The 17,507-nt window shown below is 41.9% G+C and overlaps 1 protein-coding gene across 1 annotated transcript in view; it reads left to right on the top strand.

Moving 5' to 3' along the window:
- The first annotated feature begins 4,443 nt into the window (after window positions 1–4,443).
- LOC137617117 (homeobox protein Nkx-2.8-like) overlaps window positions 4,444–17,507 on the top strand; it is a 232,320-nt gene continuing 219,256 nt past the window's right edge. The window contains exon 1 of the mRNA XM_068346973.1: window positions 4,444–4,725. The gene's annotated coding sequence lies outside the window, so the exon portion shown is untranslated. The remainder of the gene's footprint in view (window positions 4,726–17,507) is intronic.

Here is a 17,507-nt window from a genome sequence, read left to right on the forward strand (position 1 = left end):
CAGGGTTGCCAGATTATTTCGACTGGATTATCGTACATGAGCCTTAAAATTGTCGTTTTTCAACTAAAATTATCGTACACAGTTTCAAAATAATAATTAGGGAGTTACTTGATCGACTTATTTCAAAATATTTTAGTATAATTGTTTAATTAAACACATATGTATATACCTAAAGTATGTATTGTACATCGTACTGGACCTAAAATAATCGTACATGTACGATAATTATCGTACGAATGGCAACCCTGTAGCAAATGTACAGCATTACATCATGGCCGCGAGCAACGTCAACAATGCAATGGATTCGTTCTATACGAAATTTATTTCAATTGCATTGAATTTATTTATTATAATCCCATTTATTATCATTAATCAATCAATAAATTTATTATTTTGATTTATTATATAAAATAAGTATCTTTTTTAAACAGCTTAGTAACTAATAATATGTTTTATAATAAATTGTTTAGGTTTGTTTATAAGTAACGGTATTCCTGTGTTTATTGAACGAATTTCAGCCAAACTTTGTTTACGTTTGATATCTTTTTATTATCTTAATTAGTTTACTCGGAGATATAACTTAATTATAATTGGAAAATTGATATGAATTTGAAGTGATAAGACATGAGCCCTCCTAATTAAAATGAATAATTGTAATAATTTCCCTTCTTACAGAGAATTGATTAATTCTGTACGAAGAATTAAATTCTTTGGTCAAATCTGAAATCCGTGTAGCCGATAACCACTTATTCACATGTGTTTTTTAATCAAATTGGTTCAATAAAATCTTGTGTTAGCTCTACTTATATATCACTTAGAAAGTTTGAAAGATTTTCCTGACAACCAGTCAGCTTACAGAATAATTATACACTATAGACACAGCTATCTGTTGTAAATATGCTGGAAATGATGGATGAGAACAAATGTGGTATCTTGATATTACTTTTACGGGTTTATTTCTCGCCCTCCATCATTATTATTATTATTATTATTACTATCCAAGCTACAACCCTAATTGGAAAAGCAAGATGCTATAAGCCCAGGGGCTCCAATAGGGAAAAATAGCCCAGTGAGGAAAGGAAATAAGGAAATAAATAACTGAAGAGAACAAATTAACAATAAATCATTCTAAAAAAAGTAATGTCAAAAGAGATATATCATATATAAACTATTAAACTATCAAACACTAAAGGTCTGTTCAGGCGGGCCTTGGTGTGTGAAAAAAAAATAATTTCTTTCCAGTTGATATTTTGCTCTGTATCGTTATCAGTTATTTCGCTAGCATTTGTATTCAGGCTTAATAGTTTTCAGGTCACTATTATAACACTTTCTAAAAAGATAAGTCTTCAGGTTTTTCTTGAAAGCTACCACATTATTGCTATTTTTGATATTACTCGACCTTAGTGCTGCTTTTGATGCAGTTGTGCATGAACTGCCACTAAATGACTTACACTGCATCGATACTGAAGATCAAGCCTTTGAATATTATTATTATTACTAGCCAAGCTACAACCCTAGTTGGAAAAGCAAGACGCTATAAGCCCAAGGGCCTTAAAGACTACTCGGTTGACAAAATCTACTGCGTACAAATTAGAAACTCTTATTCATTATAGGAACTATTAAACAGGGGGATGGCCTACTCCAGGGGAGTGTATTTGGCCTAATCTTATTCTACATCTATACCATTGTTCCATTTAAAATACTAGAGGCATGAAGTGAAGTTAAAATATTTGCAGATGATACACAATTTTACTTCATAGATATTATTATTATTATTATTATTATTATTATTATTATTATTATTATTATTATTATTATTATTATTATTATTATTATTATTATTATTATTATTATTATTATTATCTAAGCTACAACCCTAGTTGGAAAAGCAAATTGCTATAAGCCCAAGGGCTCCAACAGGGAAACATAGCCCAGCGAGGAAAGGAAACAAAGAAAAATAAAATATATTAAGAACAACAACACCACCAAAATAGATATTTCCTATGTAAACTATAAAAACTTAAAAAAAAAAAAAAAAAAACAAGAGGAAGAGAAATAAGACAGAACATAGATGATACTGCCATAACTTGAAATCGAATTATTACAAGTGTTAGGAAATGGATGATAATTGAACAACTAAAAATTAAATGAATACAAAACCGAGTTTATGGTGATTGGAAGGACAAAAAGCTCAACTTGGGTGACATCCAAATAAATATTAATAACAACTCGGTCCCGATATCTGGTAAAAGTTCATGATCCAGGAGTAGCCTATCTCTTAACTGTAAACTTGTCTCTTAATACTCAAACAAACACTGCAGTTTATTGGATATTATTTTAGAAGTATCTGGATGAATTATTATTATTATTACTATCCAAGCTACAACCCTAGTTGGAAAAGCAAGATGCTATAAGCCCAGGGGCTCCAACAGGGAAAAATAGCACAGTAAGGAAAAGAAATAAGGAAATAAATAAATGAAGAGAACAAATTAACAGTAAATCATTCTAAAAAAGTAACAACGTCAAAACAGACATGTCATATATAAACGATTAACAACATCAAAAACAAATATGTCATAAATAAACTATAAAAAGACTCATGTCAGCCTGGTCAACAAAAAAGCATTTGCTCCAACTTTGAACTTTTGAAGTTCTACTGATTCAACTACCCTATTAAGAAGATCATTCCACAACTTGGTAACAGCTGGAATAAAACTTCTAGAATACTGTGTAGTATTGAGCCTCATGATGTAGAAGGCCTGGCTATTAGAATTAACTGCCTACCTAGTATTACGAACAGGATAGAATTGTCCAGGGAGATGTGAATGTAAAGGATGGTCAGAGTTATGAAAAAATCATATTCTGTAAAGTGATAAACTGGCGCTATTGTCAGGATTAAATACTGCAACTCAATCTCTTACCATCTACCCAAAGAGCACTTTAGATATTAAAAACATAATAAACAGAGGAGCAAGACTGATAAAAGGTGTCCCACCTCAAAAAAGGATTACTTCTAAACTTATTGAATTAAACTGGCTTCCTATTACATCTGGAATTGAGTTTAAAATATGTACAATAACTCATCAAGTTATCAGAACCGGGCGTCCAAAATATCTAAGAGAATTGCTACATATTGTGCAGCCAACAAATCGTGTAACCTAAGTCTCGTTTCAGGATTCCTGACACAATTTCCACAAACTTGGCAATCCTGGTTTGAACTTAAATCAATACATTCTTTCTCAATATGAATTATTTCTAATTTAAACTTCAACTATTTTCCAATGACAAATTATTTGATAAAGTATCACATATTCCAATTTTTTTTTTTTTTACTAAAAAAGATAAATTCTGACTAAATTCTGACTAGCTAGTTGTTTAAGAATCAGACAGTCTAGCATTTTTTTTTACTAAAAAGATAAATTCGAAATGTCAAACTAAATGATTAAGAATAATATATTCTAATTTTATTTTAATAAAAAAATCTAAATGACAAGCTTGTTAATTAAAAATCACACATTATAATTTATTTTTCTAAAAAGATGAATTCGAAGCAGATCTAGGTAAACTAAAAGAGCACATTTCAGAATCAGATTTGAGAATGTTACGTTTAGATAACATTCATATATAAATAAATAAAAAGATCCCTTTTAATTTGCATCCATCTTAATTTTATGACCGCTTATATGATAAAATATTGAAATTTTTATATCCATTTAATAAAAAATAAGAATTTATGACATTTCGAGAGCTAATACTAATGTTGAAACGTAATAGATGATGTCGAAAGTGTTATCTGAAGTGACTCGAGTCAATAAAAATAAATTATATATTTTAATTTGCATCCATCCTCGTTTTATGACCGCTTAGATAATAAAATATTGAAATTTCATTGAAATTTCCATATCTATTTAATGAAAAATAAGAATTTGTGATATTTCGAGAGCTAATGTTGAAACGTAATAGATGATGTGGAAAGTGTTATATGAAGTGACTATAGTCAATATAAATAAATTATATATCTTAATTTGCATCCATCCTCGTTTTATGACCGCTTAGATAATAAAATATTGATATTTTTATTTCCATTTAATGAAAATTAAGAATTTGAGATATTACGAGAGCTAATACTAACGTCGAAACGTAATAGATGATGTCGAAAGTGTTATTTGAAGCAGGGTTGCCATTCGTACGATAATTATCGTACATGTCCGATTATTTTAGGTCCAGCACGATGTACGATACATACCTTAGGTATATACATATGTGTTTGATTAAACAATTATACTAAAATATTTTGAAATAAGTCGATCATGTAACTCCCTAATTATTATTTTGAAACTGTGTACGATAATTTTGGTTGAAAAACGACAATTTTAAGGCTCATGTACGATAATCCAGTCGAAATAATCTGGCAACCCTGATTTGAAGTGACGTCACAAAAGTCAACGCCCTTTTTTCAACTCGTGTTCCCGTTACAGTTCTCTCTTATTTGTGTTATGTGCTTTTATCTCGGTACGTTAAAAGTCATGTGCCGTCCGTTGGTCTCTTCAATCTGTCTTGGCTGTCAAGAATTACCTAAGACCTGAGGACTACATAACGTCTCTTCCTGAAAGCGAATAAAGACGAAGAAAGTTGGTATGGGCTATATCTTCTCCGTGTTCCCGTGCCTGGCCATTAGGAAGAATGGCCTTCCCGGTAAAACTTTATTAATTTTCCTCTATTAAGGTTAGTGGTTTTAGTATAGGCTTGTATCTATTATAAAGTTTTTATATTTTGGAATTATTGTGATGTATTTTGCGAGGATTTTTTTTGGTTGGAATTGATATAATCTTCATCGATGTATGATAGTGTATCAGAATGTTATTCAAATTATTTGATCGGAAATTAGTAATTTTAGTTAATGGTTATGGCCATTGGAGTTGGTTGAGACACCTGATATATAATTGAAATTTTTGAGCAAAAAAACACACTTTTAAAGGTTTAACGAACAACACGTAGCCTAGGGTTCTCCTCTTCACCTAACCAAGGAGCCTTATCCATACTTAAATGGGTAAAGTTTTACTGTATTACAGATACTGGTTTTGAACAGAAAATATGTATTTCCTGTAGTAATTAACATGATTTGACCGAATTTGACCTTCATTTCAACCGCAAACAAACAGAACAACCAATTCGACTAACTTTTTAGTTGCCGAACTGGTTGCTGTTATTACGGATGAAATGAAGGTGAAAACTGGTTAAATCACGTTATTTCCTACAGGAAAACATATATTTTCTGTTAAAATTATTAGATATCACTATTGTTTATATGTGTTGTGTTGAAATATTTAAATATAATGACTTGTTTAACAGTGTCACTTCACTCATGTATGTACTGAGAACGATAACATTAGAAACGTTACAAATGGTACACAGTGTTATCAACGTTGGGTGGGATTGCTAACGTTGCCAATGTTACGGTAATATTCCCATGTGTGTTTTAAAGAATTGGGTAAATTTACAGTTTTATCCATTATGTGGAAACTGGAATAAAGATATATTTGTTGCATCAGAAATAGTGTAGTTTCAACGAATTTAACGTTTATTTTGACTGCAAACCATCCGATTTAGAGATTTACTATGGAGTTAAAACCCCAAGTTTTTCCAGAAAAATCAGTTTTTGTAACCATGTTTTTATTGTTTTTGTTGCATATTATGTTGTAATGCAGAAATACCCTTCTTTATCCCAACAATTATGGGGGACCCCAGGTGGGAACCGGGGTTTTGGGTGGGGGAGGGGGCGTCCAATGATATTTGCACTAATTAATGTTCCACCACCCCTCCCTCTATACTCCTACCTAGCCCTACCGCGGGGGGCCTCCGCCCCCCTGCGACCCCCCCTTAAGGCCACAGTGATTTTCAGGGCACTACCGAACCTAATAAACCCACCTAACCTAGCCTAGGGGCCCTGTACCCCTACCGGGGAGCCCCCCCTGCAACCCCCCCTTAAGGTCACAGTGATTTTCAGGGCACTACCGAACCTAATAAACCCACCTAACCTAGCCTAGGGGCCCTGTATCCCTACCGGGGGGGGGGGCACTCCGCCCCCACTGCGACCCCCCCTTTACCCTAGGCTAAATTTAAATATATATTTTGTTGTCACTTCTTACCTTAAATGGAACCTGACGATGATGATGTGGAAGGCTGTGGTTGCCCCTCTTCTGAATCATCAATAGCTACTGGAACCCGTTGTGCCTCAGATTGTGGAGGATACAGTTTGCTGGCCGTGATAAAAAAAATGATGGAGCAGCTCCTCCTCAGGGTATTTGTGTATAAAAATAAAACGTGACAAATACTGCCTGAAGTATTCACAACGGTTACCAGGCCGTTGTATCCATTCCTTAAGCTCCCGTCAAAGACGTTCAATGTTTTGGGTATGGGTGTCGGGGTTTGAAGGATCCACAAAATTTTCAGAATGGTTTACAGTACGGTGATCGTATCCAAGAGACTGCAGAGAATTATAAGCCCGCCACTTATCACTGCCCCGTTTAATGTACTTCTCAATTAAAGGGATGAGGGTAGCTGCATCACGCTTCCGTAGTAATGGGTCAATTAAAGGCACAATAAATGTTTTTTTGGACTGCCTCTCAATACCCCCCAGCACCCATATGTCACTCAGAGGCCTTCCACGGTCATACTTCCGTTTTCCAAAATGAGATTCGTCAATCTCAACGATTACACCTTCACCACCAATAGCCTCTTGGTTATCAAAACTAAATTCAGTCACTTCTGAACAAAAGCTTCTCCAGTCTACACTAGTAGAAGGAGATATACTGAGGCCCTTAATTACAAAATGGTGGTCCCAACACTTATGCAACCAGTGATTGACAAATAAAATTAATTTCCACGGGGGAAGGTGGGACCCGTGAAGAAAAGTTCCCTTATAGTCACTAACACTATAATTGCACAAACGCCTTTTCTTCGTTTTAGGTATTTTCACTGATTTTGTACCATACCACACATGTCTCTCTTCACGGAAAAGTAAAGGCGAATCACATTTAGCACACGAAACACTTGTAGGTAACACTAAATGCTCTCGAAGAAACCGATTCACAATGCCTGGGGTACCATTATAATTACCATGAAATCGGCCGATCACTTCAAAAACGGATTTTGAGCGAAGCGAAAAATCTATTTTTGGGTGAGATAGCCATGGCGTCCTGATGGAAGGTTCCTGTTTGGTAGCTTCCTTGGGTATAAGACTACTAAGATATTCCCAGAGAATTTAACCACAGGTTATCACAGAATTCTAACTTCTGGAGCGAGTATCTCAAAGGTTTCCCTTTAAGACATCGTAATACAACAGGGGACACGCATGTCTGGTCGTGCCACATAGCTATCTCCACCCCGAACAGAGTTAACGCTTCGGTGTGTAAGGGCTGAGAATAGCTGGGAGCCGTTCCACAGCTAATCTCACTCGTGGCTACTACTGATACTCGAGACGTAAACAAACGGACGCCATTGCTCTAATGACGTCACGCGCGTCTTTATCCTGGCGCCAGTTGCTGCCCATCACCATGATACAATTGTGTAGGGTGGGAGCAAACTGAACGAAGTAGTAGGGAGGGTCCATCAGGACGCCATGGCTATCTCACCCAAAAATAGATTTTTCGCTTCGCTCAAAATCCGTTTTTTGGGCTCAAGCCATGGCGTCCTGATGGAAGAGTACCAGAGAATCAATGTATCGTGGTAGATTTTCCCCCAGAGTTAAGTGCCTAGGCATTGACAAAACAGCAAAGTAATCTTAGGTAAGAACCATAGGAACGAAATATCCTGCCCCCCATTGGTAGGAAGTTCCCATGGGCTATGCCGACGTCAAAGTGGTATTGAAGGGCTATTCATCTTGACAGAAGAACTTTTTAAGAGCTTAGAGATGAAGCAGAATGTTTGATATTTGTATAGGAACATTCTGAAGTAGGCCAGTGGTGGTTGGGCACTGTGCGTAGAGTTCATCTCCTGATTATCAGAAGTAAGTATTCGTGTAGGAACCTTACTGAGGCAAGGTGAATATAATTTAGGAATGGACATCTTAAATTCTTCATGACCATAAGAAAGGAGGAGTAAATAAAACTATGACAGTATGTATTTCATAGTAAGTAGGAGCTGAAAGAGACGCATAAGTAATAAAATAGAAATTTTATTTCACAATGCAGAAATTAAATAATTTACAGCAAAAGTAAAGTTCATTTACAGTAATAATAATGTACATAGAAATAAAGGCTTGCTCTTGAATCTGAAAGGGAATTTCAGGATTAGTAGGTACTCGTTCTCGAGGAACGCAAGTCTTTAAATAACACATCATGCTCAAGGCATGCGGCACTTGTGTAACACTATGACATTTCACCTGGGATAAGAACAGTTATAAAAGCACTAAGTGTTTTTAGACATCACTATGAATCACTCGAGGGTCAACATAGGCACCCGAAGAGTTAGAGTCCCAAGTAACTCACTGTTCTACGCAGAGTTAGGTGCAGGTTTCATAACACTACCTGCGGCTACCACAAAATGTTTGATTTCGTGCACTTGTTTCGCATAATGTTTAAAGAAAACTCGCGAGGACTTCCAGCCCGTAAAGTTTTTAAGGCTCTCAAAGTCCATGCTCTGAAAGAAGTTCAGAGAAGATGCCACTTTTCTAGGATCATGACCAGCGGGTGTACTGTTCGGATCCGCTCTGCGAATGAAGTAGGTGATTTTCGCTCTTAATTGTTTCAGTGACAGGTCGCTGCCCGATGTTTCTCCTTTGAAGAGTTGGCCTCCACCAAAGTTTGAAGTTCTGCGAAGATAGACCTTGAGGCTCTCTACTGGACATAGAGAGACATCCTCCTTCAGGGGGCATATTCTCCAAGGGCCCCATCTTTTGGTGGGTAATTCATTTTTGGCGAGAAACGTCGGATCAGGGGAGAGGGTCACTTCTCCTGAATCAGCAAACAGGATGTGTCCCTCTTCTCTTGATAATGCCACTATTTCGCTGACTCGAGCTCCCGAGGCGAGAGCAAATAAAAATATAACTTTCTGAGTCAGATCCTTGAGGGGGCATGAATCGTTGTCCAAGTTGGAGGCGAAATGGAGCACCTTGTCTAGTGACCAGGAGATCGGTTTCGGAGGGGGTGCTGGGCGTAGGCGAGCACATGCTTTCGGCAGTTTGTTAAAGATGTCGCTGGACAGATCAATTTGGAAAGCGTATAGAATTGGTCTAGTCAAAGCCGATTTGCAGGTCGAAATCGTATTGGCTGCTAATCCTTGTCCATGAAGGTGAATGAAGAAGGACATACAGAAATCAATGGTGATTTCTTTAGGATTTTTTGCTTTAACAAAGGAGACCCATTTCCTCCAGGATGATTCATATTGCCGTCTCGTGGATTCGGTCTTGTATTCCTCTAGGAAGTCTAGACTTTTCTTCGAGATCCCAAACCTCTTCTTTGCGGCAAGGGAGAGAAAATCATGAGATGAAGGTCCTTGATTTTCGATGATGAAGCGAAGACAGTCGACTTCTGTACTTGTTGAGAGAGAACTGGGCCCGGGAGAGGGATCAGCTTGGGCTGCAGCTCCAGGACCAGGGGGTACCAGTTGCTCCGGGGCCACTTGGGAGCCACTAGGGCCGCTGTCCCTTTGAAGGTTCTCAGTTTGGAGAGGACTTTCAACAGAAGGTTGGTGGGAGGGAACAGGTATATCTTGGACCATCTGTTCCAGTCCAGTGACATGGCGTCCACCGCTTCTGCCTTGGGGTCCTCGTACGGGGCTACGTACAGAGGAAGTTGATTGTTGTCGCTCGTTGCAAAGAGATCTATCTGAAGTTCTGGGACTTGATGAGAGATGAAGGAGAATGATCTTGCGTCTAGAGACCATTCCGACTCTATCGGGTTTGTCCGAGATAGAGCATCCGCTGTCACGTTGCGGAATCCTTGTAGGTGAACTGCAGACAGGTGCCACTTCTTCTTCTCCGCCAGACGGAAGATTGGGAGAAGCACCTGATTTATCTGGGGCGATCTTGAGCCTTGGCGATTGAGACAACGAACTACCACCGAGTTGTCTAGGGTTAGACGGATGTGGATCGAGGGCGGCGGGGATAGTTTCTTCAGAGTAAGAAGGACCGCCATGGCCTCCAAGATGTTTATGTGGAACGTCTTGAATAGTGGAGACCAGGTCCCTTGAGCTTGTTTCAGGTGGGAGTGACCTCCCCAGCCCTCCAGTGAGGCATCCGTGTGGATGTTGAGTGAAGGAGGAGGGTGTTGGAGAGGAATGGACCTTTTCAGGGCCATTGCTTCCGACCACGGCTTTAGGAGGCGTCGAAGTCTGTTTGGAAGCCGTCTCTTGAGGTCTCTTCGAGCGATGGATGCCGATCGTCTCCAGACTCCCGCGGCATCCTTTAGCTGTGCACGAAGCACTGGGTTTGTCACTGAGGCGAATTGTAGAGAGCCTAGAACTCGTTCCTGCTGTCGTCTTGAAATGCGTTTGGATTTCAGTAGTCGCTTGACAGACCCTGCTATTTCCTTCCTTTTCTTCTGGGGGATGGAAAGGCGGTGTGACTGAAGATTCCAGTGGATTCCCAGCCACTGAAACTTCTGAGCCGGAGAGAGGCGAGATTTCTTCTCGTTGATCTTGAATCCCAGGTGTTCTAGGTACTGGGTAACTTCGTCGCAAGACTTTGTACACTCTTCGGGCGATGGAGCCCAGACTAGCCAGTCGTCGAGGTAGGCCATCACCTGGACGTTTCTTAGGCGGAGCTGTTGTACTATGGCGTCTGCCAGCTTCGTGAAGATCCGAGGGGCCACATTGAGGCCGAATGGCATGGCCCGGAAGGCGTAGCTTTTCCTTTGGAGTCGAAATCCTAGGTAGGAGGAAGCGTGATGGTTCATTGGAATGTGCCAATAGGCATCCGCCAGGTCTATAGAGACCGTGTAGGAACCTTGAGGCAGAAGGGTCCTTATTTGTTGAAGCGTCAGCATCTTGAATTTGTTGTTCTCTATGAACTTGTTGAGGGGGGATAAGTCCAGAATGACTCTGAGCTTGTCTGAGTCCTTCTTGGGAACGCAAAACAGTCTCCCTTGGAACCTGGTGGACTTTACCTTCCTTATCACCTTCTTGTTCAAGAGGTCTAGAACATATTCTTCCAGAATGGGGGTCGATTGTTGGAAGAACCGCTGGAAGATTGGGGGTGGTTGCACCCAACTCCAGCCTAGACCGTTCTTGATGATGCTGTGTGCCCAAGGATCGAAGGTCCAACGATCCTGGAATTGGCGGAGTCTTCCTCCCACCGGAAGCACTTCATTGCTTCTGGTGTCCCGAGGACTTGTTGCCTCGGCCGCTAGCTCCCTTTCCTCCTCTACCTCTGGAGGGACGACGAGAGGCGTCTCTGCTTGCACCCCTGGACGAGCCTCTACCTCTGGCATGAAAGGTAGTGGATGGCTGCTCAAAGGCAGGGGTGAAGACCGGTGACTGTGACAACACCGGTTGGGGGACCAATTGAAAGGTCTGTTGTGGTTGGGCAACCACTTGGGAGGTAGCGGGTCCCGGAAACTGACGTCTTTGTTGACGTTGCTGGGGTTTCGGTTTCTGAGATTTCCTCTTGGGCTGAGGTCCATCGTCCTGAGAGGTTTTCCTTTTCCTGGACATGCCCCATTTGTGGAGAAGGTTCCTATTCTCCGTGGCGGCTCTGTCCGTTATTTCCTTGACAAGGTCCGAAGGAAACAGGTGCTTTCCCCAGATGTTGGAGGAAATCAGCCTCCGGGGTTCGTGTTTCACGGTGGCACCGACAAACACGAATTCACGACAGGCTCTACGAGCCTTTATGAAATGGTACAAGTCCTTCATTACCGTGAGTAAGTGGGATTTGGCCAGTACCATGTAGTGATCGGGTACTGCTGTGTCACAGGCCATAACTTCAAGTTGGACTTGATGAGAAAGAGACGCTGCAAGCCTCTCCTTCGTGTCTTGTTCCCGGCGAAGGAGGTGATCATTGAGCTTAGGGAGGTCTTCATTAAACTGACGTCCGGCAACGTCAGGATCGAGCCTACCCACAACGAAAGTATGTTGGACATCTTTCCATTGTCTAGTGTCAGGGGGCGTTACGATGGAGAAGGGTCTGCACTCCTCCAGTGCAGGGCAGGGTTTCCCTTCTTCCGCCGCTTTAAGGCATGCAGCCAAGGCCTTTTCCAAAAATGGAAGAATCGCAGTGTCGGGAGCGACATAAGTAGGATGCTTCTTGCTCAAGGCAGGAAGCTTAGAGCAGGTAAAGCCCCTGCTCTTAAATGCGGAGGCTAGCATAGCCTGGGCCTTTGCGAGATCGAACACTATCTCTTCCTTAGGTTCGGTCTCCTCCTTCGAGGCAGGTTCAGAACGAAGCCGGACGTAACAGTCCGGGTAGGCCTCGAAGCTTGGGAAGAATTCCACATCTTCCAACGGGACCGTGCCGATTTTGTCACTAACAAAGATCCTGCCGGTCGCAATAACCATATGCTCTGCATACCTCCACGGGTTGGCATGAGAGCAAGCTGGGAGATCCTTAACCGAGATCTTCTTCGGTTCTCTGGATCCAATCATAGACCTGATGGACTCCTGGTTCTCCTTCAGTCTGTCGTCCATGACAGCTCTAATCAGTCGGATCAGTTCTTGTGTAGAAGAGGAAGGATCCGGGGTCGAGGAGGTGGACGGAATGGACACATCCGTCGGTGTAGGAGTAGGCGGAGGGATGGACGAGGGAGTAGCTCCAATCTCCGACTCGGTGTATTCCACCTTGTCTTCGTCCTCTTCGGCTCCTTGAGCCATAAGCGTCTTCTCCGTGTCTTCCGAGACGTCAGAGATCTGTTCATCCTCTTCGGAATCTAGGCGACACTCGTGCATGGACTGAGCCATGACCACATCAGGTTCCACCGTAATTTGGACAGTGGGGATTGCTTCCTTTGGAACCACTGAATCAGGGGAGGCCTTAGGGAACAACAGGGACCTCAGTTCTTCGGTGGCCAGGTACGGTCCAGTGGCATTCCTCTGAAAACCACGCACCCACTTGCGCAGTTTCTCACGAGCAATGTCTCTAACCTCCGCTGAGGGAGGGTTATGGAAGGCCTCAACTAGGTAGGCCTGGCAGACCGTACATTCCAGTGGATTCCAGAACTTCCAATCCCCTTTCTTGTCTGAGCAAGGGGCGTGAGTCCTGCACGCCGTATGTCCGTAAAACTGGGAGCGTTTCACGGCACAGTATGCGAAATCGCACTTCATCTGCTCCTCCTGTGGAAGAAAGAGAAAATGAGTATGGGGGAGTCATAGGAATGGCTCTTAAATTAAGTTAATATTAATCATTAATTTTAACTTATAGAAGGTGTGATGCATAGAGAGTGAAACAGTAAAGGAGAACACGCTCCATGCATCTCGCCCGGCTGGTTACCATAGGCTTGGTCCTGGGATAATCCAAATGACCGAGATCATTGGATATAGTTTCTTAGGATTCCCATTATATTGGAACTCCATGGAAAGCCAAGGACAAGGTTGGGATCGAATTCATTCGGTTCCCAGATAAGAGCCAGAAGGTCTCATTAAGGGTAACTGCTTCTGGCAACCAGCCGTGCTAAGATGCACATAGCATGCTGGAAATAGAAGAATGCAAAGAGACAGCATGATCACTAATAGAGCAGTACTAGGTACTGATCTTAGAAGCAAAGCAGCTTATCTATTTGCCAGGTAGGGCTATCTTAGTCTTATGATAGCTACAGAGAGGGGGTGCAAGTATTCTTGACGCCTCCGGGGTATCCGGCAAGCCGCCGGCACGCCGGAGCTCGCTCCAGCATAGATTCTGGCATTAGAACAGACAATTTTCAAAAGTCAGTTAGATACCAGGATGGCGGCCGCCGGCACAACGGCGGCACGCCGGCAGGGAGCGGCGGCTCCGGCAGCCGGAGGATGCCGGATTGGTGACTGGGGTAAGGATGGTACAGGTAGTATCGGGTTGCCGGCAGTATATGCCGGCACTCCGGAGATCGACCGGCAAGCGGACGATTAGATAGGAGTAGGAGAGCCGCCGGTAGTAGCCGGCGGCAGCCGGCAGTCCCTCGGAACACGGGGGGCTGGCGGCAAGGGTAGGGAAGTCACCAAGAGGCAGGTATTGCCGGCATAAGAGGCGGCAAGAGACCGGCACCCGGATAGATAGAGAGACAGGGGGAGGGGGGGAAGGATGCAGGAAGTACCTTCAGGGTTCCAGACATCCCTCCCCCTCCCTGAGGGGGTGTACCCATGATAGAGACAGGCTCTATCATCCATATGCAGGGGTCACTAGGGACCGGGAGCAGGTAGCCCAAGGGAGGACTAGGGAACACCCAAGATGGGGGGGGGGGAGACTCCCTTATGCAGAGCTACACTAGGAACTAACCTTATAGGACACTATGAAGGTATATGTACCAGAGCGGACTGCACAAGGAAGCTCGGGTAGCCCTACTCATCCACCCTAAGGAGGAGTTGTAGGACAGGGGACAGATGAGTATAAACTAACCTAAGCATAGGCTAGGCTATACAAGAGATAGGTGGGGAGGGAGAAGAGAGGGGTCTTCCCAGGAAGGGTTTCTGTACCAGAGCGGCCACAAAGGGAAGGGAGGACACTCCCTAACCTAAGATTAGGCTGATCGGCTAAAACGGTGCAAGAGTACAGTTTCAGCATGGAACAGAGAAACCTTCCTAACCCGACCTAGATCAGGGCTAAAAGTCCTGAACTAGGCAAGGAAGAAGACGTATCGCTATCGCAGGAAAGTCGCAGACTATCCTAGCCATAGAGGTAGGCTAGCCTAACCTCACTCTCAGACGCAATCCTAAAGGGGGTTCATTCCTTTAGGGAGGACTGAGAGGCGATATAATACTCTATTAGACAATAAATCCCTTTACTCAGAAAAGGGATCAAGGCTAATTAGAGGGAATGCCAAGGCAGGGGATGAAGGAAGCATATAGGGGTCCTAAGGTTAGGTTAGGCTAGTAAGAATCACTGACTAGCCTATCCCCTATATGGTCCCTGAAGGCGAAAACATTTGCATCACTAGTCAAAAGTATTGTAAAATAATAATGCCACTATCTTCATAACTTAGTCTAGGATCACTGATAAATCATGCATGAACACTTGTATATAGGCTCCTGGCCTGAGGGCTATAGTAGCCGACTGGTATGAGGTCAATCGATGACCGATAAAAAGCGTCTAAACACGATATAAAAGTTCCTAGCTATGAAGACTAAATAAACTAATGTATTCGATTAGTATATAAGGCCGGAAGCGTTGTTGTGGCTAACTAAATAAGACATGCAAAACAACAACGACGCCATAAAATGGCGGGTCCGGTAGAGGCACAGCTCTGCCACAAAACATCAATTATTTCGCAAAATAATATTTACTTTACGGCCAGAGCTTAATTAAACAATACTGGAACCTTGTACTCAACTTTCCAGAAGAAGGCGAGGCTGAAGGTAACGACATAGCGAAGATGCAAAACGATAAAGTTCACACAAGGGAAAATCCGTCTCAGTAGGGCAGCTACTAAACAAAGGATAAAGACGCGCGTGACGTCATTAGAGCAATGGCGTCCGTTTGTTTACGTCTCGAGTATCAGTAGTAGCCACGAGTGAGATTAGCTGTGGAACGGCTCCCAGCTATTCTCAGCCCTTACACACCGAAGCGTTAACTCTGTTCGGGGTGGAGATAGCTATGTGGCACGACCAGACATGCGTGTCCCCTGTTGTATTACGATGTCTTAAAGGGAAACCTTTGAGATACTCGCTCCAGAAGTTAGAATTCTGTGATAACCTGTGGTTAAATTCTCTGGGAATATCTTAGTAGTCTTATACCCAAGGAAGCTACCAAACAGGAACCTTCCATCAGGACGCCATGGCTTGAGCCCAAAAATAAGAATAACGACATATATCGCACACCTGCACCGGAGGATCCATGACAGTCAAGTAACGAGGAAACTTAACCGGCAGGTTTCCAACCCCAAAACAAACGACAATCAGGAGTTTTTCCCATAATGAAATAGGAAAAAAACAAAATACTATCGGTTACAATGTTATATTGCACGAAAAACAGATTCTTGAAACAAGAATAAGAGACAAAATGAATCGTCCAATAATAACCCTTGAAAAGATCCCAGTAGTATTTTGATTGGAGGAGCGACATTAGTGGGAGGAGCAAATGCGCATTCAAGCAAATATTGTCACATTACGCAATGGGGAGGAGCCAAGTAGGATGAAAACAGATATACAAACTAACAAGAGGTACCTTGCGTGCCCATGGAAATATATACACTAAACTTAGAAAAAGTCAAGACCTTCAATACCTGAAATAGTTTTTTCTCCGTAAGTATGCTTTAGCGACAATAATGTATAAAGAGGAAGTATTTGGTTATCACGTGCTGTACTAGGGAAACATATTATTATAATACATTTCCCATAATGGATGAAACTGTAATAATACCAAGAATGGCTCCATATACACTTTTCACCATATAAAAAGGTACAAAAAGGGTACAGAACCTAACAAACCAACCTAACCTAACCCAGAAGTTAACAGGTCACAAACCCAATATAATGACTTTTGTTGAATAACGTACCTTTATGAATGGGATGACGTGCTTGCTACGGCCTCCATGTCTAAGAACGAAATGAAATGCCTTGGTAAGATAATGTATTGTCGCGCTGTGATTTACCAAACGTGTAAGACGTCATGGTGGACTAGTTTGTCTGCGGATTATAGTAGTTACAGGGCTCATTTGAGCTAATAAAAAAAGTCAGCAATAACAACAGACATAGAAACATACTGGGAGGAAGACGAGTAGTGTGAGTTTGATCGTCGATATTTCGACTGTTATTGAATTTCACTAAATTCTCACTCGTATACCACTATGTACATACATTCCTACATATTCTAGTAAAAATACATTGAATATCACTGATATCTTCATGCGGCCCTCTCCTAGACTTTTACTCTGGTCTCCATCCTTTGCTATGATCACCACTACGCTTGATTAACTTTTTTGGTAAATGTCGCACTTTAGATTTATAGCCAAATACATGAACCGTATATTTTTCCTACTCGCTATCTTGTGTTAAATGCATTTCTGATTATGATTATTCGGGCAAACCATGTTCATGAGTTTTTGGACCCCCTTTTATAAAGACAATTATGGGGGACATCAGTGGAAACTGGGGTGTTTTGGGTGGGGAAATGCCTAAAACGAGTGATTTGCAGCAATAATTATGGTGAGAATTGCTAAATTAACGCAAGATAACCGGTTGGAAAGGTATATGGTTCGTTCAGATGGATGAAAATTAATGTATCGCAATTCTATATGATTCGCAACTCGTCATTCTGGTTGTTTTTGCTCCGCCATGGCGCGCTTCGCTTGTGAATAAACATAATCTCACTGCTCCTATGTTCTGGCAAGTGGTACATGTATATGCTGCACACACACCATCACCTGTGGATCACTGTTTTGGGGATATTT

This window comes from Palaemon carinicauda, chromosome 2 (genome assembly GCF_036898095.1).
Source record: "Palaemon carinicauda isolate YSFRI2023 chromosome 2, ASM3689809v2, whole genome shotgun sequence".
NCBI lineage: Eukaryota > Metazoa > Arthropoda > Malacostraca > Decapoda > Palaemonidae > Palaemon > Palaemon carinicauda.